We start from the raw sequence: 23,705 nt of genomic DNA on the forward strand, positions 1-23,705 counted from the left end.
AGGTCGAGCCTAGGCAGCGCAGCTGCCAGGTGATCTGCTGTATGTACTTTGTGGGGTCTGACACATCCCACTGGTTCGGATTGGTTTATGTCTGTGTCATTCCAAAATCATAGCCTACAATTGGTTAATGGTTGGCACATGCCCAACCTTTTCTTGCAAGTTCAATCAATCAATCAATCAGTAATTAGTTAAGCACACTACATACCCGCGAGGGTCTCAAGGCGCTGGGAGGGCCGCTACTGATCGAACAGGCAGTGCCCTCCTGAAGGTCAGCAGGTCTTGGGTCTGACGTAGGCTCAGTGGGAGGGTGTTCCATGTCTTGGCGGCGAGGTGGGAGAAGGATCTTCTGCCGGTGGTTGCTCTTCGGACGCGGGGACGGTAGCGAGTGAGAGGTCGGCAGAGCGTAGCTGGCGGTTGGGAGTAAAGAAGGAAAGTCGTCTGTTGAGGTAGGCTGGACCGGTTTTGTGGAGTGCACTGTGTGCATGGATGAGGAGTTTGAAGGATATCCTCCTGTTGATGGGGAGCCAGTGCAGGTCTCTCAGGTGGGGGTTATGTGGCCGTGGTGTGGTACGTCGAGAATCAGTCGTGCCAAGGCGTTTTGGATGCGTTGTAGTCGTTTGATGAACTTGGTGGGGGCTCCTGCATAGAGGGTGTGTCCGTAGTCGAGTCTGCTGCTGACGAGAGCCTGGGTGATTGTCTTTCTTGTATCTGTTGGGATCCATCTGGAGATCTTGTAGAGCTTGCAGAGGGTGTTGAAGCAGGAGGTGGAGACGGCGTTGACTTGCTTGATCATTGGGAGCGTTGAGTCGAGGATGATTCCCAAGTTGCGTGCGTTGTCGGTGGGTGTCGGGGCTGCCCCCAGTGCCGTCGGCCACCCGGAGTCATCCCAGGCTGAAGGGTTGAAGCCGAGGATGAGGACTCCGTTTTGTCTGAGTTCAGCATCAGGTGGCTGATCTTCATCCAGTCGGGGACGGCCTTCATTCCTTTGTGGAAGTTGGCATTGGTGGTGATGGGGTCCTTGGTGAGGGAGAGGATCAGCTGAGTGTCGTTGGTGTAGGAGATCATGTTGAGGTCATGCTGTCGGATGACGTCTGCGAGCTGGGCCATGTTAATGTTGAACAGTGTCGGTCTGAGGGAGGATCCTTGGGGTATGCCACAGATAATCTCAGAGGTTGCGGATCAGAATGGGGAAGGCAGACGCTCTGGGTTCTGCTGGAGAGGAAGGAGGTGGTCTATTACAGAGCCTTGTCTTGGATCCCTGCGGCGTGGAGGCCTGCGGTGGCAGGCGGTGTCGATGGCAGGGAAAGGTCTAAGAGGATGAGTGCTGCAGTCTCACCGTTGTCCAGCATTGTCCTGATGTCATCGGTGGCAGCGATGAGGGTGGCCTTGGTGCTGTGGTTGCTGCGGAACCCTGACTGGGAAGGGTCCAGGATTCTGTTATCTTCGAGGTATTGAGTTAGCTGTCTGTTGGCGATCTTCCCGATGACCTTGGCCTGGAATGGGAGCAGAGAGATGGGCTGGAAGTTCTTGAGGTCTGTTGGGTCTGCCTTGGTTTTTTTGAGTAGGGCGTTGATCTTGGCATATTTCCAGCTCTCTGGGAAGGTCACGGTCTTGAGGGAGAGGCTGATGACGTTGCGCAGGTGGGGTGTGATGGAGCTGCATGCTTTGTTGAAGACGTGGTGCGGGAGTGGGTCTAACGGAGAGCCGAGTGGATTGTGCTCATGGTCTTGATGGTGACATCTGTGCTCACGCTGGCCCAGGCTAGCATGGGGTCATGGTCGATGATGTGCTGAGAGTCTGTTGTGTTGCTGTCTGTTGGGGCTGTCTGGGTGTTGAAGCTGTCGTGGATGTCTACTATCTTGCGGTGGAAGAAAGTGGCAAGGGAGTCGCACAGGGCTTGCAACGGTGGTATGTCATTGGTGTTGGAGCTGGGGTTAAAGAGTTCCTTCACAATGTTGAAGAGCTCTTTGCTATCATGTGTAGTGTTGTCGAGTCAGTCTTTGAAGGTGGTCCACTTGGCAGCCATGATGAGATGGTGGTGGTTGCGGATGCCGTGCTTGTGTGCTGCGTGGCTGTCCGTGTCTGTTCACTGTGCCATTTCTTCTCTAGTTTCCGGCAAGCTCGCTTGGAGGCTAGGAGTTCTGGGGTGAACCAGCTGGCCCTCTTGTTGGTGTCTCTGTGGGGGGGTTTCTTCAGCGGGACAAAGGTGTTGGCGCAGTCCTCGATCCAGCATCTGAGGCTGTGGGCAGCGTCGTCGTGTTGGAGGGTACAGTGAGTGGGCTGAGAGCGAGGTTTGCATGTAGTTGGTCTTCGGTGATATTGCTCCGGCAGCGGTGGGAGATCTCTTGAATGCGGTGGTGAGTGGTGGTTTCTGGAAGGTGAAGTGGATGCAGCGGTGATCAGTGCAGAGGAGTTTGATGGTGTGGTTGAAGGAGACTTGTAGGCTAGAGGAGAAGACGGGATCAAACGTGTGGCCGGCATAGTGGGTGGGCGTTGTGACGAGTTGTCTCAGCCCGAGGTTGGTGAGGTTATCGATCAGGGTTGTGGAGTTGCTGTCTTTGTTGTTCTCAAGCATAAGTTCAGGTCTCCGAGGAGGATGTAGTCAGAGGAGGTCAGGGTGTACATGCTGATAAAGTCGGCGATGGAGTCGCTGAACTGGGGGCGGAGTCGTGGGGGTCAGTAGACGAGGGGGTGTTGGACAGGCCACATGAAGGGCTCGCTCCCTCCCTGCACGACAGGGCCCGGGCACCAGCTCTCCAGGTGCTACCCACAGAAGCGACTCGCAAACCGTCCCCTACGGGACCCCTGCTCCCGGACATCTCTGCATTACCGGCCCGGGCCACCACCAGCACCTTTGCCCGGCCCGGCCGCCATCTTAGACACTGCACCACGAGGCCACGTGGCCTCAGCTCGACCCCAACCCTGGGCCTGGCCAGGCCCCGACAGCCCGGCACCACCATCCACCCAGGAGGTGAACGGACCACTTGGCAGGTCAATGGGAGAAAGAAGTGTCGATGGCTCTCCCCCGCCAGGTGCCGATCGCCCCCAGCATCCCCGGGCGCTGGCTCCACCCCCCTGCTGGGTGTCTGGACTCCCTCATCCCGGACCTCCCGACCTACAAGTGCGAGGGTCCGGACATCAAAGGGCGCCAGACCTATAACTGGGGCAGCTCCAGAGCAGGAAGGCAGTTGTATCCTGGAGTCGAGAGACACCGAGAAGAACTCATCCTTGACGGACAGCTGGCGCTGCCGCAGCCCTGCCTTGTGAACTGTCGTCCTGCCGCTGGCGCTGCCGTGGCCCTCTGCAATCTACCATCTTCGTTGGGACCTGCTGGCACTGCCGCGACCCGTTGTAACTACCATCTTCGTTGGGACCTGCTGGCGCTGCCGCGACCCGTTGTAACTACCATCTTCGTCGGGACCTGCTGGCGCTGCCGCGGACCGTTGCCACCTTCGACCACTCCGGGATCTGCTGGCGCTGCCGCAACCCGTCCTTCAAGAACGCCGAGCTCGAGGATTGTGAGCTACCCATCATCTCATCGTAACTACCAGATTGGTAATAAGACTGTCCCGCTACCCCTTTCCCATCCAAGAGACTAGAATCGAGGGGACCCCTGAGTCCAGACCTCCTTGTACCATTCTACCGTACTTCAAGATTACTTATAAAGAACGTTAAATCTTATCCTTGTGTGGTGCCTATTCTGTGGGGGGGAAGTTACTTGTCTGTACGATCGCTGGAGACGGCTCTCCCCGGAGACCTCTCCCCTTGTCCTCGGCCGACCCTCCAGGTCCCGTCTAACATTGGTGGCCAGCGGCGGGATCCGAACCAACGCGTAATCGTACAGAAAGCAACTCACCCCACGACTAAACCACAATGCCGTCCCAAGAGAGCGGGTTTACAGAGAAATTCCAAATGGACATGCTGGAGGAGTACAACCATCGAGAATTAAAACAATTTTGTATAGAACTGGGCATTGCTACCACCGGTCTGAGCACAAAAGATGACTTTAAACATGCCCTAGAGTCATGGGCAGAGGTAAACACCGCTGGTCCCCGGGACCAACACAGCGAAGCCCCGGAAACTAACCCCGCTCCTTCCGAGGAAAGGAGAGCAGGTCTCTCCCGGGAAGAGATCCAAGAGCGAGAGAAAACCAGACTGCATGAATTAGAGTTGGCACGGCTCAAAATGGATGGAGAACTAAAACTAGTGGAACAAAAATTGAACTTAGAACACTTACGGCTCCGAGAAGAGCGGGAGGAAAAACAAAGACAAAGAGAGCTTGAAGAAAAAAGACTGGCATATGAACACGAGCGCAAACTAGCCGAAATAGAACTACGTAAGCAAGGCAAGGACCTGGGGGTGCCCGAGCAACCACGCACCCCAGGAACTTCAGAATCAAAGGTCCACATTCCCAAAGATGTCGTCCGAGAGTTCTACCGAAACGACGACATACAGCAGTGGTTCAAGGCCTATGAGATAGCCATGTCCTCCCACCGGATCGATCGAAGTGACTGGGGAGCCGGTCTATGGGGGAGGTTCGTCAACGAAGGCCGTGATGCCCTGTTACAGCTCCCGGATCACCAAATGACGTCCTATGATCACATGAAGGCCGCCCTCCTCACTCGATATGGGCTGACACCCGAAATGTACCGCCAGAGGTTCCCCGACTGCACCCGAATCCCGGGTACAACTTGGGTGGAATATGTGAACTATTTCAGCCGAGCCCTCGAGGGGTGGATGAAGGGGAGCAACGTAACGACCTACGAGCAGCTTTTTAACCTTGTTGTGTGGGAGCACCTCTCCAATAACTGCTTTGTCGAGCTCAGGCAGCACCTCCTCGACAGTAAAATGACTGATCCATGGCAGCTCGCCGCCGAGGCTGACCGATGGGAGAGCACCCGAGTGGGCCGGGGTGGCCCGAACGAGCAGAACAGGAACAACCAAGGCCATCACCGACCCCGAGGAGGAGGAGGAGGCCAGGGCCGGGGGAAAGACACCGGCCCGGCCGCTCCCGCCACCAGCACCCCGCCCCCGGCCAACAGGGGCAACCCCCCGATGCGCCCGGGGTTCAGAGCCAATGTCACGTGTCACCGATGCCAGCGAGTCGGGCACTAAGCCAATGACCCGAACTGCCCACAGAACCAGACCCCGAGGCCCCGCCAGGTAGCAGCCGCAGCCCTCGGAGAAGAGCAAGTCTCCGAGGACCAGGAAGAGTACGAACACGAGCAACAAGAGTGGGAGCCGTGCCTGGGGGGAGAGACCTGGTCCCGCGGGCTCCCCTACCCGCCAACACCAGAAAGTATAGTCAGTGGGTGAGCATCAATGGGCGCAAGGCCGAAGCCCTAGGTGACACAGGGGCCAGTGTGACGGCCGTCCGCTGTCACCTGGTGACCCCCGAGCAAATAATACCGAACATTCTCTGCCCCGTCCGGTCAGCCGACAATTCAGAGAGCATGTGTCGGATGGCCTGCGTCCCCTTCGAGTGGGGAGGAGTATCCGGCATGCTGAAGGTGACGGTCCACGATGATGCCCCCGTGGACTGTCTCCTGGGGAACGATCTCGAGAGTTCCCCATGGGCTGCCGTAGAAAGAAGAGAACACCTGGGGATGTTGGGCCTTCCGGACTGGGCATGCGTAACCACCCGGTCCATGGCGGCCCGCACCATCCCCCGACCAGAAGAACCCGAATGGCCAGCACCTCCTCCCCCGATCGCTCCAGTGGGGGACGCCAACCCTGTCGACCCCCCAGAACAAACCCCAGAAGAACTCGTTCAGCCCCAGGGTCTCCCAGACCTGGCTCAGTGGCGTCAAGAAGGGGGACCCACACAGGAGCAATTCCGTCAAGAACAGAAGACATGTCCCTCCCTCGAGGGACTACGACAACAAGCCCTCGCCCAGAGCGCGGGAGATACCGCCGGGGCCCACTGGATCTATTGGGACAATGATCTACTGTACAGTGAACAGAGAATCGCCGAGTTGGGGGCCAGTCGAGTGTTAGTGGTGCCCCTCCGTTTTAGAGACTTCCTGCTGAACTTGGCCCACGATGTCCCCCTGGCCGGACACTTGGGTCAGGACAAAACCTACAACCGCCTGGTGACCCACTTTTACTGGCCCAAAATGAGAAATGACGTGCTCAACCACTGCCGGTCTTGTCCCACTTGTCAGGCCAGCGGGAAGAACGGCCGCAAACTCAAGGCACCCCTGCAGCCCTTTCCTGTGGTTACCACCCCGTTCGAAAAAGTGGGAATAGACATTGTGGGGCCCCTGGACCCCCGAACAGCGCAAGGACATCGTTTTATCCTGGTACTGGTGCACCATGCCACCCGCTATCCCGAGGCCATCCCCCTTCGAACTGTAACCGCACCGGTGGTCGGCCGAGCCTTAATGGGGATCTTCTCTCGAGTGGGCTTCCCCCGGGAAGTCGTCAGCGACAGAGGCACGAACTTCATTTCGAAATACATGAAATCCCTCTAGCAGCAGTGCGGGGTCACCTACCGATTCACAACCCCCTATCACCCACAGGGGAACGGACTGGTTGAGCGGTTCAACCGCACACTCAAGGGAATGATTATGGGGTTAGAAGAGCCCCTCCGCCGCCAGTGGGATGTGCTTCTCCCGTGCCTCCTCTTCGCCTACCGAGAAGTCCCTCAGAAGTCCCTCGGCTTCAGCCCCTTCGAACTCTTGTACGGGCACCCTGTTCGAGGGCCCCTCAGCCTAGTCAAGGAAGGTTGGGAGATGGCCCCCCTGAAAACCCCTCCAGACATCTACAAGTACCTCCTGACCCTCCGCAATCAGACCAGGCGGTTCCGAGAAATCGCCAAAGCCAATCTTGAAGCCAGTCAGGAGGACATGAAGAAATGGTACGATCAGAACGCCTCCTCCATAGAGTTCGTACCTGGCCAGCAAGTATGGGTGATGTCCCCCACCGAACCTTGTGCCCTGCAAGATAAGTGGGCGGGGCCCTTCAAGGTGGTCGAGCGCAAGAGCCCCGTCACCTATCTCATCGACATGGAATCTTCCCGGAACCCCCTCCGGGTCCTCCACGCTAACAGACTCAAGCCTCACTTTGTGCGCTCGGAGTTCAGCCTATTGAGGACTACCGACAGTGGGACAGAAGAAGACTCCGAGCCCCTCCCTGACCTACTGAGGACACGTGAAAAGGATGGTTCGGTCGACGGGGTCCGGCTGTCAGATGCCCTGACCTCAGAGCAACGCCAAGACTGTCGGGCGCTCCTGCTGCAGTTCGCAGCTCTCTTTTCCCTCACCCCAGGGGTCACCCCCTGGTGCCTACACGACGTGGACACGGGGGACAGTCCCCCCATCAGACATCGGGCGTACCACATGCCAGATCGGGTACGTGCCTGCATCCAAGCTGAAGTCTCCAAGATGCTCACCCTCGGAGTCATCGAACCCTCGGACAGCCCTTGGGCCAGCCCAGTCGTACTGGTCCCCAAAGCTGCTACCCCCGGCACCACCCCTGAGCTCCGATTCTGTGTTGACTATCGGGGTCTGAACGCTGTCACCCAAACCGACGCTCACCCCATTCCCCGAGCAGATGAGCTGATCGACCGCATGGGGGCCACCCGCTACCTCAGCATCTTCGACCTGACAGCAGGGTACTGGCAGATCGGCCTCACCCCCAGGGCCCAAGAACGATCCGCTTTTTCCACCCCGGATGGCCACTACCAATTCAAAGTGATGCCATTCGGCATGAAAAATGCTCCAGCCACTTTCCAGCGACTGGTGAACCAGGTATTGGCGGGCCTCGAAGACTTCAGCGCCGCCTACCTGGACGATATCGCAGTGTACAGCCGCCACTGGTCAGACCACCTCAACCACCTCCGAGAGGTCCTGCAGGCCCTCCAACAGGCCGGCCTCACAATCAAGGCCAGCAAATGCCAGATTGGCCAGGGGTCCGTGACCTACCTCGGACACCAAGTGGGGGCGGTCTGGTGGCCCCCCTCCAGCTCAAGATCGCTGCCATCCAGTCCTGGCAACCACCCATCACCCAAACCGAGGTCCGAGCCTTCTTGGGGCTCACCGGATACTACCAGCAGTTTGCGAAGGACTATGGCAGCATTGTGGGGCCCCTCAGGGCACTTACCTCCAAGAACCAGCCAAAAAGAGTCAACTGGACTCCTGACTGTCAAGCGGCCTTCGAGAAGCTGAAGGCCGCCATGTGCACCGCCCCTGTGCTCCAGGCTCCCGACTACAGCCGAGAGTTCCTCGTCCAGACTGATGCCTCCGACCATGGCATTGGGGCCGTCCTCTCCCAACTGAATCCCGAGGGAGTCGACCAACCAGTGGCCTTCATCAGCAGACGCCTACTGGACCGGGAACAGCGCTGGAGCACCATCGAGAGGGAGGCCTTCGCAGTAGTGTGGGCCCTCAAGAAGCTCCGGCCCTACCTCTTCGGTACCCACTTTCGGGTGCAAACAGACCATCGCCCCCTGCAATGGTTAATGCAGATGCGGGGGGAGAATCCCAAGCTGTGCGATGGTCCATCTCCCTGCAGGGGATGGACTTCACTGTGGAGCACCGCCCTGGCCAGGATCACGCCAACGCGGATGGCCTGTCACGCTTTTTCCGCCTCGACGAGGAAAGTCCCCAAGAAGATGGGTGACTCTCCCCGCCTTCAGCTGGGGGGGACGCATGTTGGACAGGCCACATGAAGGGCTGGCTCCCTCCCCGCACGACAGGGCCCGGGCACCGGCTCTCCAGGTGCTACCCATAGAAGCGACTCGCAAACCGTCCCCTACGGGACCCCTGCTCCCGGACATCTCTGTATTACCGGCCCGGGCCACCACCAGCACCATTGCCCGACCCGGCCGCCATCTTAGACACTGCACCACGAGGCCGCGTGGCCTCAGCTCGACCCCAACCCTGGGCCTGGCCAGGCCCCGACAGCCCAGCACCACCATCCACCCAGGAGGTGAACGGACCACTTGGCAGGTCAATGGGAGAAAGAAGTGTCGATGGCTCTCCCCCGCCAGGTGCCGATCGCCCCCAGCCTCCCCGGGCGCTGGCTCCACCCCCTTGCTGGGTGTCTGGACTCCCTCATCCCGGACCTCCCGACCTCCAAGTGCGAGGGTCCGGACATCAAAGGGCGCCAGACCTATAACTGGGGCTGCTCCAGAGCAGGAAGGCAGTTGTATCCTGGAGTCGAGAGACACCGAGAAGAACTCATCCTTGACGGATTGCTGGCGCTGCCGCAGCCCTGCCTTGTGAACTGTCGTCCTGCCGCTGGCGCTGCCGCGGCCCTCTGCAATCTACCATCTTCGTTGGGACCTGCTGGCGCTGCCGCGACCCGTTGTAACTACCATCTTCGTTGGGACCTGCTGGCGCTGCCGCGACCCGTTGTAACTACCATCTTCGTCGGGACCTGCTGGCGCTGCCGCGGACCGTTGCCACCTTCGACCACTCCGGGATCTGCTGGCGCTGCCGCAACCCGTCCTTCAAGAACGCCGAGCTCGAGGATTGTGAGCTACCCATCATCTCATCGTAACTACTCGATTGGTAATAAGACTGTCCCGCTACCCCTTTCCCATCCAAGAGACTAGAATCGAGGGGACCCCTGAGTCCAGACCTCCTTGTACCATTCTACCGTACTTCAAGATTACTTATAAAGAACGTTAAATCTTATCCTTGTGTGGTGCCTATTCTGTGGGGGGGAAGTTACTTGTCTGTACGATCGCTGGAGACGGCTCTCCCCGGAGACCTCTCCCCTTGTCCTTGGCCGACCCTCCAGGTCCCGTCTAACAGGGGGCCTCTGAGGGTGGAGTTGGGGTCTGTGTGGTTCTGGAAATGCATGTGTTTGGCAGTGCTGAGAGTGTCATAGGTGCTGGTCGAGATGTTGATGGTGTTCTTGGTTGACCTATCTGGTAGGGTCAAGGGTCGTTCTCCTCACCGGGCAGCGGCTAGCATATATGGCGAGGTGGGAGGGAGGAGAAGCTGGGAGGCAGGATGCGGGGTCTGTCAGGGGCGGGCTGCATGGGACGCAGCGGCGGGAGCGATGAGGGGCGACTAAGGGAACGGAAGGCAAAGGGCACAAAATAGAGGGGCAACGAGTGGAACAGAAGGTATAAGGGCACAAAATAGTCTGGGCATCCACATTGATGGTAACCTGTCTATGAAGAAGCAAGTGTCTTCTGTGGTGGGCACATGCGTCCGCCTCCTTAGGCAATTGCGAAAAATTTCCCAACTGTTGTCCTTTTCTACCTTAAGGAGCGTGGTGTCTGCAATGATCCTAGGATGTTTGGATTATGGGAATGCCCTCTATGTAGGGCTTCCCCAGCAACAACTCTCAAGACTGCAAATAGTCATAAATGATGCCGATGGACTGATTTTTAAAAAACCCAGGAGTACGCATGCCTCTCCTCTCCTGTGCCAACTGCATTGGCTCCCCATCAGGCAGAGGATAATATTCAAAGGTCTATGCATAGCACATAAGGCAGTTTATGGCAATGTGCCTAGTTACATCAAAGCCAGATTGTTGCAGTACACCCCTAGGAGATCTTTGCGCTCGTCTGAGGATACTCTTTTGGTTATCCCTCGCTACCGCCTGTCCACCCAAGGTGGATGAGCTTTTTCAACTATCCTTCCGGCAGTTTGGAACAAACTGCCATTCGGCCTTCGGAAGGGGTCCAATCTACTGCCATTTAGGCGGATGTTAAAAACAGTGCTTTTTCAGGATGCATGGGGCATGCTATAATCTGACTGCCTGCTTCTTGTAATGTTCGGTCTTTCCAAGTACAAGCGCTTAGAGACCTATTGGTAATAACGCGCTATATAAATAAATAAATAAATAAAAATAGAGGGGCAACGAGTGGAACAGAAGGCAAAAAAGGGCAGAGGGTTACTGGGGCAGCTTAAGGAACAAAAGACAAAGACGGGCGCAGAGAGAACAGAGACAGCGAGGGGTACAGAAGGTAAAACCGGGCAGAGAGACACTGGGACATCGAGGCGAACAGAAGGAAAAAATGTCACAGATCAAGTACCGGCAGCAGGGGAAGAAAGAGAACAGCAGTCACAGGCACACAAAAAAATGATAATAAAGGCAATACAAAAAATACAATACAATAAATAGCGGAAAAATAGCAGAGATGAACAAACCTATGACCTACCACTGGCCACCAGAAATGAGGCACAGGTGGTAGCCTGCGGGTTGAGGAGGGCCTCAACCTTCAGCAGTGGCGGCTGGGGCAGGGACACACAGGCGGTGCTGTGCGGAGGGGGAGCAACCTACCTGGTAGGGTCAAGTTAATTCCCATGGAGTATTGCCTCTGGATCGAGCAGCCCCGTGCATGCTGCTTGAATGCCTTTATCCTCTTTCCTTTCTTTCTTCCTTACGAAGAGCTTATATTTTAAAGTGTTTTATTGTTAACCTAGCCACAAATCCCCAAAGCTTTCTTTGCTATTTGGGGATTAGGAACCCCTTTTTTGTCTCTTGTTATTTTCTGTGCGCAAGTTTTGGGAAGTTCACATCAAGCACATATGAAAACATTCAGTTTACTGCTTTTCTGAACATCATGTTGTGAATATTTACCTTTGATGCTACTTAAAACACTCTCAATGGACATGTCGGAAATCACACAGGTCAAACCCCAGAGTTATAGCTTTAGAAGATCAAGAGCCACTTGCATCAAGCATCTTTGCCCTCGCGAGGGCAAAAAGGACTTTTCTGAAGCATGAAAGGCTTTGTATTTGCAAATTAGGTAATTGCAATTTTTTGAAATTACCTATATGGCGAATGCATTCAGGACTTTGCAATTTGTCATTCCCTAATGCCGATGCACGTAGCCTAAATGCGAACTGTGCATTTAGAAAACGCTGATTTCCTTCAACTTCAAGTTGATGGTAATTTGCACATGCTTTGAAAATGCACAAAAATGCATTTTTCAAAGTGATATGCGGCACAGTTGGGGCCCGAGGCACCATCCAGTTCTGTGCCATTGGCGTCCCAGTTCAGTCCATCCCTACTTGACATACTAAGCCCTGAACAGCATTTAATTAATGTCTTCGGAAACGCTTCTGTTATCTAAAGGTGTAATATCTAACATTAGTTTTTATCCATTTGAATCCAGAAAATCCTAGTCACTGGCAGTCGGTGGATCACTCCTGAATCTCCAAAGCTCAGGGTGTGTGAATCTACTAATGAAAAAGTTACACGGACGGATTACAGCTCCCTGAGTCAGCACCAAGGATTGCTGAGCCATAGTGGTGGCCACATCTCCCCTACTGTCAAGATCATTTGCCCTACCAATCCACCCGCCTACCACAATAAGATACATTTTGTGCAAACTGCTCCTTCAAATGTACAGTGGGCCTCATTTATGAAAGTGACGCATCACTGCGTGAAAACAGCGATGCGTCACTTTTCATTGCATCCTACTTGCGACATGCTGGACGCTTCATATTTATAATATGACGCATCATGTCGCAAGGAGTTACAGATGCGTCAGTGTTTCTGACATTTCTGTAGGGCGCAAAAGTGACGCATTGATGGGGTGTGTCACAAAAGTGACGCAACTCCAGCAATGTGTCCTTTCACATGGGGCAAGCCCCATGTGAAAGGGCCTGCGTCAGTCTTACGCCTGCTGTGAGGCAGGCTTAAGAAATTGACGCATTTGTGTCCTAGAAGTGGCGCAGTGAAATCTCATAGATTTCACTGCGTCACTTCTACGACCCTTTCTTGCGTCAATACGACCCCTTGCATACATTATACCTGGTGCAGGTATAATGTGGCGCAGGGGTTTACAAAGTGACGCATCTACTTAGATGCGTCACTTTGTAAATATGGCGCAACAAGGTGCATTTTTTACGCCACTGGTGCGTCACAATAAGTGACCCACCGGTGGCGTAAAAGTGACGCACAGCCTCAGAAATGAAGCCCAGTCTTTTTAGCTATTTGAGCGTGCACTCAGGGATGTCAGTGGGGCAGCAACACACATTTCAGGTCTTTCTGTGCCTGCACATTGTTCCTTTCCATGCCCTGTCCAGCTGGTGTTAGTCTGCTAAGGACATCCACTGACTTCTGCCAACATGTTTTGCACACTTTAACCTCTTACACTTTAAAGGCCGGGCGTAGATCAAATGTTAAAGTAAAATGTTCTTTCCTTAAGTGACTGGCAATAAATCTTGTAACTCTGAGAGTTGTAAGAGTGTGAAGAGTGCATACTTTATGTTGTCTAACTGAGGTGCAGCTGGGGAACCCAGTTCGAGCTGTGCATTTGTTTACTGTATTCATTCATTATCTTCATTAGAGCCAGAGGTAGGTCCCTCCTGCCTCTGTCCTCTGCATCCACGTTGGCTGCGTTCATGATAGTCACTCGCTTTGGTACTCTATCAGTTGGGTTAGGTAGGTCTTCCATTTGTCCAGCCCACTTCATGTCCTCGTCCATTTTCTTGGTATAGGGCTTATCTCTTCGCATCTCAGGGGGATCTTCTCAAAAACGTGTGATAATCATCGGCGAAATCGGTTATCGCAATGGTTCATATCGCCGTCCTTCATGGGAAAATAACTCTGTGTTAACGTTCTATTTCCAACACGGCGATTACATTCGATATGCTCCCGATAACGCGTCAAATGTCCGCGATAAAGTCACCAGGACGGCGATAAAAATGTAAACCCCAATGCAAATGAAGTTGCAATGGGTTCAACCGCGATAAATAAATCAGCAATAATCTTCACCGGGCCTGCAAGTCACACACGGCAGGTGGGAAAAATCACTATAAAAGTAGAAAAAAACATACAAACAAAAGCAAAACATCAGCGAAGCACAATCGAGGTAGCCGGAGCAAGTACAGAGGAAACCAGAGCCCCACAAGCCCCCCGGAGGACCAGCCGGGGACCTTGAGGTCAGGAAAGGCCAAGGACAAGAAGAAGAGGAAGACGCAGTTCAGTCCGCAGCCAAACAGGATCCTGATAACGGAGGTGGTAGAACACCATCAACAACAGTTTGTCACCTCCACTGCGTCATTGGCAACAAAAAATGGAATATGGCAGTCCATCGTGGACAAGGTGAATGCAGTCGGAGTGTTGAAGAGGACAATGGAAGAGGTTAAGAGGCGCTGGAAGAATGTGAAGCGCAAAACCCAGCAGAAACTCGCTTACAACCAGAAGGCAGCAATGCAGACTGGAGTTGGGAGTCTAGCGCCACAGGAGGAGCTGGACGAGATGGAGGAAATGGTGTCCACCGTCATCAGTGGGGAGACGGTGGCAGGAGTTGGGGGACCGGACACCGCTCAACATGACCTGACACAACAGCACCAGGATGAGTAACAACCAGGGACTGGGGGGACGGTAGAGATGGGCACAATGGCACAAATGCACAACTAAGTATAGAACATCTGTAGACAAACCATGTCCCAGACACCTAACTCCCAACAAGAGACCAATGTACCCAAGTCTGCAACATCTCAGCACTGTATAAGCAGAGAAGTGAAAGGCACACCGCATGAAAAGGATAAGGGGCAGCAAAATCAGAGCTGCAGGGGTGACTATCCCAAAATGCAGCACAAACACATAACATGCAGAGCACATCACCATGCATCAACATACATGTGAACACAATGTTAAAGTACATCTCCCCTTCACATTGCAGAGGGCGAACCAACACCTCCGCAGAGCAGGCAGAACCTCTCTTCTCTGATGATGAAGAGGACCACCAACCCTTCGACACAGACGCCATCCAAGAGTTCATTGACAGCCTCCGCACCACACCTCCAGGAGCAGGGCAGCCAAGCTGCATCTATGTGACCCCACCCCCTGCACAGACCACACAGCAGGCACCACCACAGCTGCCTCCCAGGACCCCCACGAAGAACACCTGGCCTTCCAACGCCGTGTATTGGGATGGCAGGAGAAACTGGCTGACCAGGTGTGGGCGGGGTTCGACCGCATGACAGCCAAACTAGATGCCATACTTGGGTATCTAAGTCCCATCAGGGACCACTCACAGTCCCTAACGGACACCCCCAGTCTGCTCCAAGTCCTCCAATGATCCATGGCTGACATCGCTGGAGTCCTGACTCTGAGACAAGAACAACTGTCTAGTCAGAATGGATCTAGCGATGTCAACCGGGAGTTGGCACACATGCGGAGGATAATGGAGACCATGAAGCGGACGCAGGTGGAAAGAGCGGCTGCCACGGCTGCACACCAGCGAGAGGTATCTGGGATCCTCATTGCCCTAAACACCCTCCTCATGACATTACTGCCACAAGGCCTTGCGATGATATATGCTGCTGCTACGACTACATCCACATCTCCGCCCCCTGAAGTGTCCGTGACACACAGTGTGGCAGACATTCCACCTCCAGCCCCTGAGGTATCACTGCCACACAGTGCTGGAGACAGAACACCACCCACATGTGAGGCACATGAAACAGCAGAGGATGAAGATGCGGATGAATCTGCCTTCGTGGTAAGCAGGACGCAGTAGCATTCATCTCCGCCATATGGCTGGTTTGTGCTTGGTTCTGCCCTCGTCATCATCACCTTCCACTGTCCCCCGATACACTCTGCAACACTCACCTTGGACCTTTGACATGGACTGCCATTTTCTGTTTGATTACCAATGACACTGCATTCAGACTTCGGACTGTACTCTTTCTCTTCTGATGAACCTGACATTCCCTAAATGACTCTGGCTGGCCCTCCACGGGCCAACAATGTAAAGTGGGGTTTGCATCACCCTGTACTGCTTCAGCAGCAACACTCCACTGAATGTGCATTAAACATTCATATTCACACAGATGTGTCATGTCTATGATCTTTCACGTGTGGAAGTACGGATGATGTAGGGTCAGTGGTTCCCCCTTACGTCCATGTTGCTCATGTTGTGGGACTTGGGTCACAGGGAGATACATTGCCAATTGCGGTCCGGGTGGCGCGACACTAAAACAGAGATACACGCATTAATTACTTCCTTGTTCAGCCCTGGATGGAACCACGCCCAGAGCCCCGGGGTCATTGTTCACACCCTTGCGTTGGACTGGCATACGCCAGGCCAGCCCACTCCTCTTACGCTCACAGGCGTGGCAACAACGCTTCATGTCCCAGGTCTTCCCTGAAGTGATCTGCTGATCACAGGTCTAGTTGTCAGCATGTCACAGCCACTCCCTCATGGCTGGTGTACACCCACCCCACACCCATCCGGGACATGCTTCACAGGACATGTGGCCCTGCCAATTAAAAGGGCAGGGCACACATGCTGGACACCATTTCCACTCTCTGTCTGGGCGTATCCGTGTGGTTATTATTTATGCATGAGGGACTAGGGCCCTACCACATCACATTCCCTAGTGCCGGAGGTGACATGATGGTGTCCGCACCACGAGACTCAATCATAAAGGGTCCATGACTTGTGGGGCACAGACTTGGTGGCACTGGATACACTGCGGCTGGCACAGGCACACCGCTTCAGGATGGTGACTTTCAGTGCACTGAGGTAGGGGCACCTAAAGAGCTAAGCGGGTGTGCATCCTGTGATGATACCCCATCCTGGCGGTCTGGACTGGTAAGGATTTGGTGAGCCTGCTGGACTGCAGTGTAGGCCTGAGCCAGCGGGCAGTGCGGGCCTACTGCCACGTGGCATTGCCTCTCGGGCAAACAGAGGTAGTGGCACCTAAAGGGCTGAGCAGGTGTGCAGCCTGCGATGATGCCGTGTGCACTGATATGATCTCTGCCATTGCGAAATCAAGACCCAGACTCAAGTGTGTGACCTGGTGGCCTGTGGTGTGGGGCTGCATGATGCTGAGGCTGCCATGGGCATGGGCCCCAGGCTTGAAGCTTGCACCGGCGTGTGGTGGGCCCTCTTGGACACCCGCCGGTGTCGGAAGGTGAGCTGTGAGGCCTTGATGCGCAAGGGCGTGCAATTGTCGCTGGGCGGCGGGAGGGGCTGGGGTGCAGCAGCCAGTGTGCGCAGGGGCGTGCAAGCGATGATGGCGTGTGCAACTGTATGGACTCTGCCATTCATGACTGAGGACTCTGTTTCAGATAAAGGACCTGGTGGACTGCAGTCTAAACCGGCACGTGGTTGGACACGCACCGGTGGTAGCAGGTGAGCAGTGAGGCCTGGGTCCTCAGTGTTGGCTCTCTCTCCCTCTCTTTCTCTCTCTCCCTCTCTTTCTCTCTCTTCCTCTCTTTCTCTCTCCCTCTTTCTCTCTCTCTCTCTCCCTCTCCCTCTCTTTCTCTCTCTCCCTCTCTTTCTCCCTCCCTCTCTCCCTCTTTCTCTTTCTCTCTCTCCCTCTTTCTCTCCCTCTCTCCCTCTTTCTCTCTCTCTCTCTCTCTCTCTCTCCCTCTCTTTCTCTCTCCCTCTCTTTCTCTCTCTCCCTCTCTTTCTCTCTTTCCCTCTCTCTCTCCCTCTCTTTCTCTCTCCCTCTGTCCCTCTTTCTCTTTCTCTCTCTCCCTCTTTCTCTCCCTCTCCCTCTCTTTCTCTCTCTCCCTCTTTCTTTCTTCCTCTCTCTCCCTCTTTCTCTCCCTCTCTCCCTCTTTCTCTCTTCCTCTCTTTCTCTCTCCCTCTTTCTCTCTCTCTCTCTCCCTCTCACTCTCTTTCTCTCCCTGCCTCTCTCTCTTTCTCTTTCTCTCTCCCTCTTTCTCTCTTTCTCTCTCCCTCTCCCTCTCTTTCTCTCTCTCCCTCTCTTTCTCTCTTCCTCTCTCCCTCTTTCTCTCTCCCTCTCTCCCTCTTTCTCTCTCTCTCTCGCTCCCTGTCTTGTTCAGGTTGTCGTCTGACATTACACCAGGTAAGAGCAGATGTTAAATTCCTGCTGCTATCGCACCTTATCACATGTTTTGTGTTCTTATGGCGGATATGGCTGGTCGTTGAGAATGTTAAGAAGTGGTTTTGTCACATCTTTTTGCACGGGAACGCCTACTCTGCATCTCATTAGCAATTTGACGGTTTTCATCTGTGGCGAAGCTTTTTGCGATTGCTATTGCAGGGAAATTGGTGATATCCGATGTTAGCACGCTACTTTGGCTGCTAACTTGGCGATAAGCCCTTGATTATATGCCTCCTCATTTATACAAAAAAGTTACATTTCCACCTTGTAGAGTAAGGGGCAGATTTACAAGCCCCTTGCGCCTCTTTTACGCCGCAGTTGCGTCACTTTTGTGACACAGCGGCAGCGCAAAAGATGCACCATGGTGCGGGGTATTTACAACGTGACGCATCTGGGAGATGCGTCACATTGTAAAGCCCTGCTCCAGAAGGAGCTGTTCCGGCGCAGGTGGGGGCGTTCTGGTGCAGGAACGCCTCCTAAAAGTGGCTGAGTGAAATACTGAGTCACTTTTACGTCCATGCTGCGTCAAAAGCCTGCACCTGCCTGAAGCAGGCGTAAGGATTGACGCAGCATTGGACAGACAGGGCCCCCAGAGCATTGCTCGAGCTGCGTCACGCTTGCGACGCAACTCCAGCAATGAGCCGCGTTTACGGCACAGACGCGTCACAGATGCGTCACGCATCTTGCCGTTTTTGCCCCGTGGCGGCGCATTCATGGTGGCGAAGCCGTGGCGCACAATAACTGGCGCACCCCTGCGAATGTAAAGGGATGGAGCAGTTATTGTAAATGGGCCCCCAGATCTCTGAAATACGCTTTCCAGCAGACTTGGAGCGGGTCAATCGATTTCCATCCCTTCTTCCCCACTTTTCTGTTGTTGTTTTTATTGTCCAGTGAATTGCGAGGCGGCCGCTCCCAAACATTCCTAAATGGATACAATATTTTTTCTTGTCTCCAAAACATTTTTTGGCATAATTAAAAACATGTGCTTGAGAATGAAGATCAGAAATACTACTTTGTAACATGGAAGAACATTTGCCAAAACGCTATATATTCAACAATGCTTTGAAGTAAGTGCCAGTCTTCACTTGTTTTTCATAATAAATAAAAAAAAGAAAGAAAAAGCAATCGGTCACACTGTATCAACTGTATTGATTCTGTTTGGTTACGATCTATAGTGCGGTTAAGTATAAAAAAGATGTCCACTCTTGTCGGGAGCGCAGTCTGCACTGTCGGGGTGCGAGCTGATAAAAATGATGATTCTTGGGTTTGAATATTCCGTATAAAACAATGTCCTTCAGCCACACTAAGAGGAAACACATCTTTATTTTGGCCTTTGAAATGGTGACATGTTTGCTCCCCTCCCACTTTCCACTTGAATTTGGAGATGACCCACGTGCAAGTGAATGAGAGCACTGCTTCATCCGCATCTTCATCCTCTGCTGTTTCAGGTGCCTCACATGTGGGTGGTGTTCTGTCTCCAGCTTGCGGTAGATCATTTTCCACATGTGGGTGAAAGGGAAGAGCCAGTGCAAGAATGACCCGGCCCCTAGTTGGCTCCAGTACATTTCGGATTTCTTTCAATAAAGTCACAGGTCGATCGCAGCGATCGAGAAGATTCAAGCAGCTGATTGCATCACATTGGAATCCTGTGTTCTGCCATTTCAAGTACCCTATCATCATAGTATGATAGTTTGCGACATCTCTGTTACGTAGATTTCTTCGAAATGAGGGCTCATGACTTTCGTAACTTCTCCATCTCCGGCTCCTAAATCAAGAAGCCTGTAAGATTTCCAGTCTGGGTTTATTTGAAGAAGTCTTTGAAACACAAACATTGAGCCTCTTCCAAGCAACCCATTGATTGAAGTCCTAGAAAGAAACATGCTATAAACAGATGACATGAAAGAGTGATATAGTTGTATGGACAGCCAGCGGGGTTTTTCGATGCTCGAGGAAACTCTGGACATAGACTGGTCGTAGAGATTCACATCATTTTCCTGTATCACAAACATACCACTCCTGGTTCTCCTTCCAGTAGGTGGCTTCGCTGCGGTTCATCATATTCATGCACATGGACCGGGTTACAGGGCTCCTCAGATGCTGGCCGGTCCACATCCAATCAGGGCCAGCAGCAGCCAGCACAGGAACAAATTCATCTGTACAATGAAGGGCAGGAGCAGGGCGGCATCCCGAGCAGGCAGCCGTCTACACCATTGCACGGAACGTACACATCATGCCTTTAATGCTCACTCAAGAAGCAAATTACCTATTAACTTCCCTTAGAAAAGTAGTGTGCCTAACTACGGTTCCTGCCTTCCCACTAGAGGGCTGATACTCTGGCCTCTTCGTTCTTAAATCTCTGCTCTTTATCGTTTCAAATGCCACAAAGAGCCCTGCTTTTATATGAAAGTAAAGCAGCATTATGAGGCGCGCACAGGATTGTGGTTATGCAGATTAGGAATGATGCTCTGCCTCTTTCCTTCGAGCCTCCTGACCTCTAGCGACAGGAGGGAGCGTTGCACCTCCCCACTTCCTCGCGCAGGATCCTCGTACTGCGTCACGTGACCATGTGACGCCTTCCGGTGGTGCCTGCGGGATCCACCTCTCCTCAGCGGCCGAGGAGAACCAATCGTCCCAGGTAACTCACATTTTAACAAAGCACCGAGTTTCTTGTTAAGAAACCCTCAAAAAATTGATGAAAGCTTCGCCTCTCACGGCCCCTCGAAGTGCACGTGAACAGCGAAAACGCAATTTGAATACAATATGCAGTAGATAAATGTTCGCGCAATCACGATAAAAAATATAACTTACTACTAGTAGGGTGACTTTACACCGGTGACGTGTCAGTCGCTCCCATGAATGCCTCTGTGTGCACAGGTACAGGAGCTCCTTCTCCTATTAAACAGACGCCTTTGTCGCCTGTAGTAATGAATCGGGAGTTTGCCACAGAGGCTTCTGGGTATGCAAATGATGGTGCTTAGGCACGCCCCCTCCAGTGCCAGCAAGGTTCCTGCAGCAACCCCTTGGTGACTTGTGCTTTTGATGCAGGCTGAGAAGAGTCTCAAAATCCAGCAATAAAGGGAATGTGTGAAGCTAATTTATTAGTGACAAAAAGTGACACTAGAAGACCCACTAGAAGTAATGCTGCTGAAATAAACAAAACAAGCATTGGCATAGCCAATGGGTCTTGCCTTTGGGAACTAATAAGTGTTAAGGCAGAGATATTGAGTTTGTGTTTGTTTTTAAGCTGTGTTGTGCAGAAGTCTGCAGTATGCTGAAATGTTATAATAAAGAAGTGTGAGAAGCATTTTTGTTAGTTTAGTTATGATACAAAATGAAGATGATAAAAAACTAATAATTAGAAGTAATGATTTGAGGTTTATCATATGTTTGAATGCTGGCAACTTGTATCTGCCTGTTCTAATCGTTGCTTTTTATGGTGTTTATTGTGAAAGGGGTGGGTATAAATAACAGGAGAGTGAAGGTTACTTAGTTAGTGAGAGTGATAGATTTAGTGAGTTAATTAGTGAGAGATAGTGAGAAATTGAGAGAGTTAGTAAGAGTGATACAATTAGTGAGAGAGTTAGTGAGAGTGAGAGAGTTAGCGAGTGACTTAATGAGAGAGAGTTATTGAGTTAGTGAGAGAGAGTGAGATTTAGTTAGTGAGAGTGAGAGAGTTAGCGAGTGACTTAGTGAGAAAGAGTTATTGAGTTAGTGAGAGAGAGAGTGAGAGAGTTAGCGAGTGAGTTAGTTAGTGAAAGAGAGTTATTGAGTTAGTGAGAGAGAGTGAGATTTAGTTAGTGAGAGTGAGAGAGTTAGCCAGTGACTTAGTGAGAAAGAGTTTTTGAGTTAGTGAGAGAGAGTGAGAGAGTTAGTGAGAGTGAGAGAGTTAGCGAGTGAGTTAGTTAGTGAGAGAGAGTTATTGAGTTAGTGAGAGAGAGTTATTGAGTTAGTGAGAGACAGAGTGAGATTTAGTTAGTGAGAGTGATAGATTTAGTGAGTTAATTAGTGAGAGATAGTGAGAAATTGAGAGAGTTAGTAAGAGTGATACAATTAGTGAGAGAGTTAGTGAGAGTGAGAGAGTTAGCGAGTGACTTAATGAGAGAGAGTTATTGAGTTAGTGAGAGAGAGTGAGATTTAGTTAGTGAGAGTGAGAGAGTTAGCGAGTGACTTAGTGAGAAAGAGTTATTGAGTTAGTGAGAGAGAGAGTGAGAGAGTTAGCGAGTGAGTTAGTTAGTGAAAGAGAGTTATTGAGTTAGTGAGAGAGAGTGAGATTTAGTTAGTGAGAGTGAGAGAGTTAGCCAGTGACTTAGTGAGAAAGAGTTTTTGAGTTAGTGAGAGAGAGTGAGAGAGTTAGTGAGAGTGAGAGAGTTAGCGAGTGAGTTAGTTAGTGAGAGAGAGTTATTGAGTTAGTGAGAGAGAGTTATTGAGTTAGTGAGAGACAGAGTGAGATTTAGTTAGTGAGAGTGAGAGAGTTAGCGAGTGAGTTATTGAGAGTGAGCTAGTTATGATCACCAATTATAAGTGAAATTGAAATGTCAGAATTTCATTGCTCCGGTTTACTCTATTCAAAAAAAGATCTGAAAAATTCAGATCCAAAGAACCTGGCTAACTTCTGGAACACGACACCTTAAGGTCTGTTTCAGAAACAGGAAAGGAAAGAAAACTTTTTCTTTATAGTCCCCTCACTCACCGGAGTTTCCTCACGGTGACATGCTTCATCATTGGGGCTTCTCAACCCAGCTGCGGGTTGAGGCGTGCTGCGACAATCGCGATTGCGAAGGAGCACTTTTATCTGAAGACTATGTGTCGTGTAATGTGAGAGACAGGGGAAAATGAAGTGGAGTGAAGGAATTAAAAATATCCTACTAGTGGGTTAAACTACCTTTATTCCGGCCCCTAGTGGATATATTAAAAATGGGGTGATTTACTAGGGAAACTGGCTCTATTATGGAACACAGTGTCTAGTAAGCGTGTCAACTAGTTTCGAGCTGTACCCCACAGCTCTTCTTCAGGACTACAGCAGGGTCCAGCCCTGTGAGTGCCACTCCAAAACAAGAAACAAAAATGCCCAATTTTAAATTGTTTGTCCTGTTGGAAAATAAAGGGCTCATTCCTTACTATTAGGCCCCTTGGTGCCGTGTTTGACCTCAAATATTGTGCCATCATTACACCCTATGTATATTGTCTGGGAAATCTTTCCCAGACAATATACATAGGGATTCAGACAGCTTTAATCAAGTCTGGGATGAACTAACTGAACTTAAGAGGAATCAAGTAAAAACTCTGATACACGGTGTAATGATGGCACAATATTTGAGGTCAAACACGATTGATTGGTCACTAATCTCCTGGCACTGCACCAGAGACTGGCTGGTCCTAATAATAAAAACTGCAGCAAGATTAGGAGAGGAGATGAAAGTGGAAGCCATAAAAATTGAAGTACAATTAAAAACCTTCCAGGATGTTACCGACCTAAAAAAACGATTGGATGAACTAAATAAACAAATGGCTGACTTTGAGATAAGTCTGAAAGATACAAAAACCATTAAATTCAAAAAAGATTTGAAGAATTTCTCACGGGAGAAAATGTATCCTTATACAAAAGATGACTATATCCCTCCGAATAGAAATCCAGGATACAACACGGATTCAGACAATTCTGATACAGGATCAGATAACTCCAACAATAGTGAAAATTATGGTCGTAACAAAACTAGACGCTCAAGAGGAGGATACTTTAGAAACAGAGGCGGATACAATCCGAACTGGCAAGGGTATTTTGGCCCGCCTCCTTATGGCCCACCACCACCTCACCAATTCTTTTATGGACCACAAAATTTCCCCCCTCAATATCCTCATCAAGCTCAGAATTTTTGGGGCAATCCACAAAGACAAGACCAACAACAACAGCAGCCTTTTTTA

At 51.9% G+C, this 23,705-nt stretch overlaps 1 pseudogene; it reads right to left on the reverse strand.

The window, feature by feature from the left end:
• The window catches only part of LOC147737781 (protein-L-histidine N-pros-methyltransferase pseudogene), a 39,736-nt pseudogene extending 19,800 nt beyond the window's left edge, over positions 1-19,936 (reverse strand).
• Positions 19,937-23,705: the final 3,769 nt, after the last annotated feature.

Source organism: Lissotriton vulgaris, chromosome 1_1 (genome assembly GCF_964263255.1).
Source record: "Lissotriton vulgaris chromosome 1_1, aLisVul1.2, whole genome shotgun sequence".
Lineage (NCBI taxonomy): Eukaryota > Metazoa > Chordata > Amphibia > Caudata > Salamandridae > Lissotriton > Lissotriton vulgaris.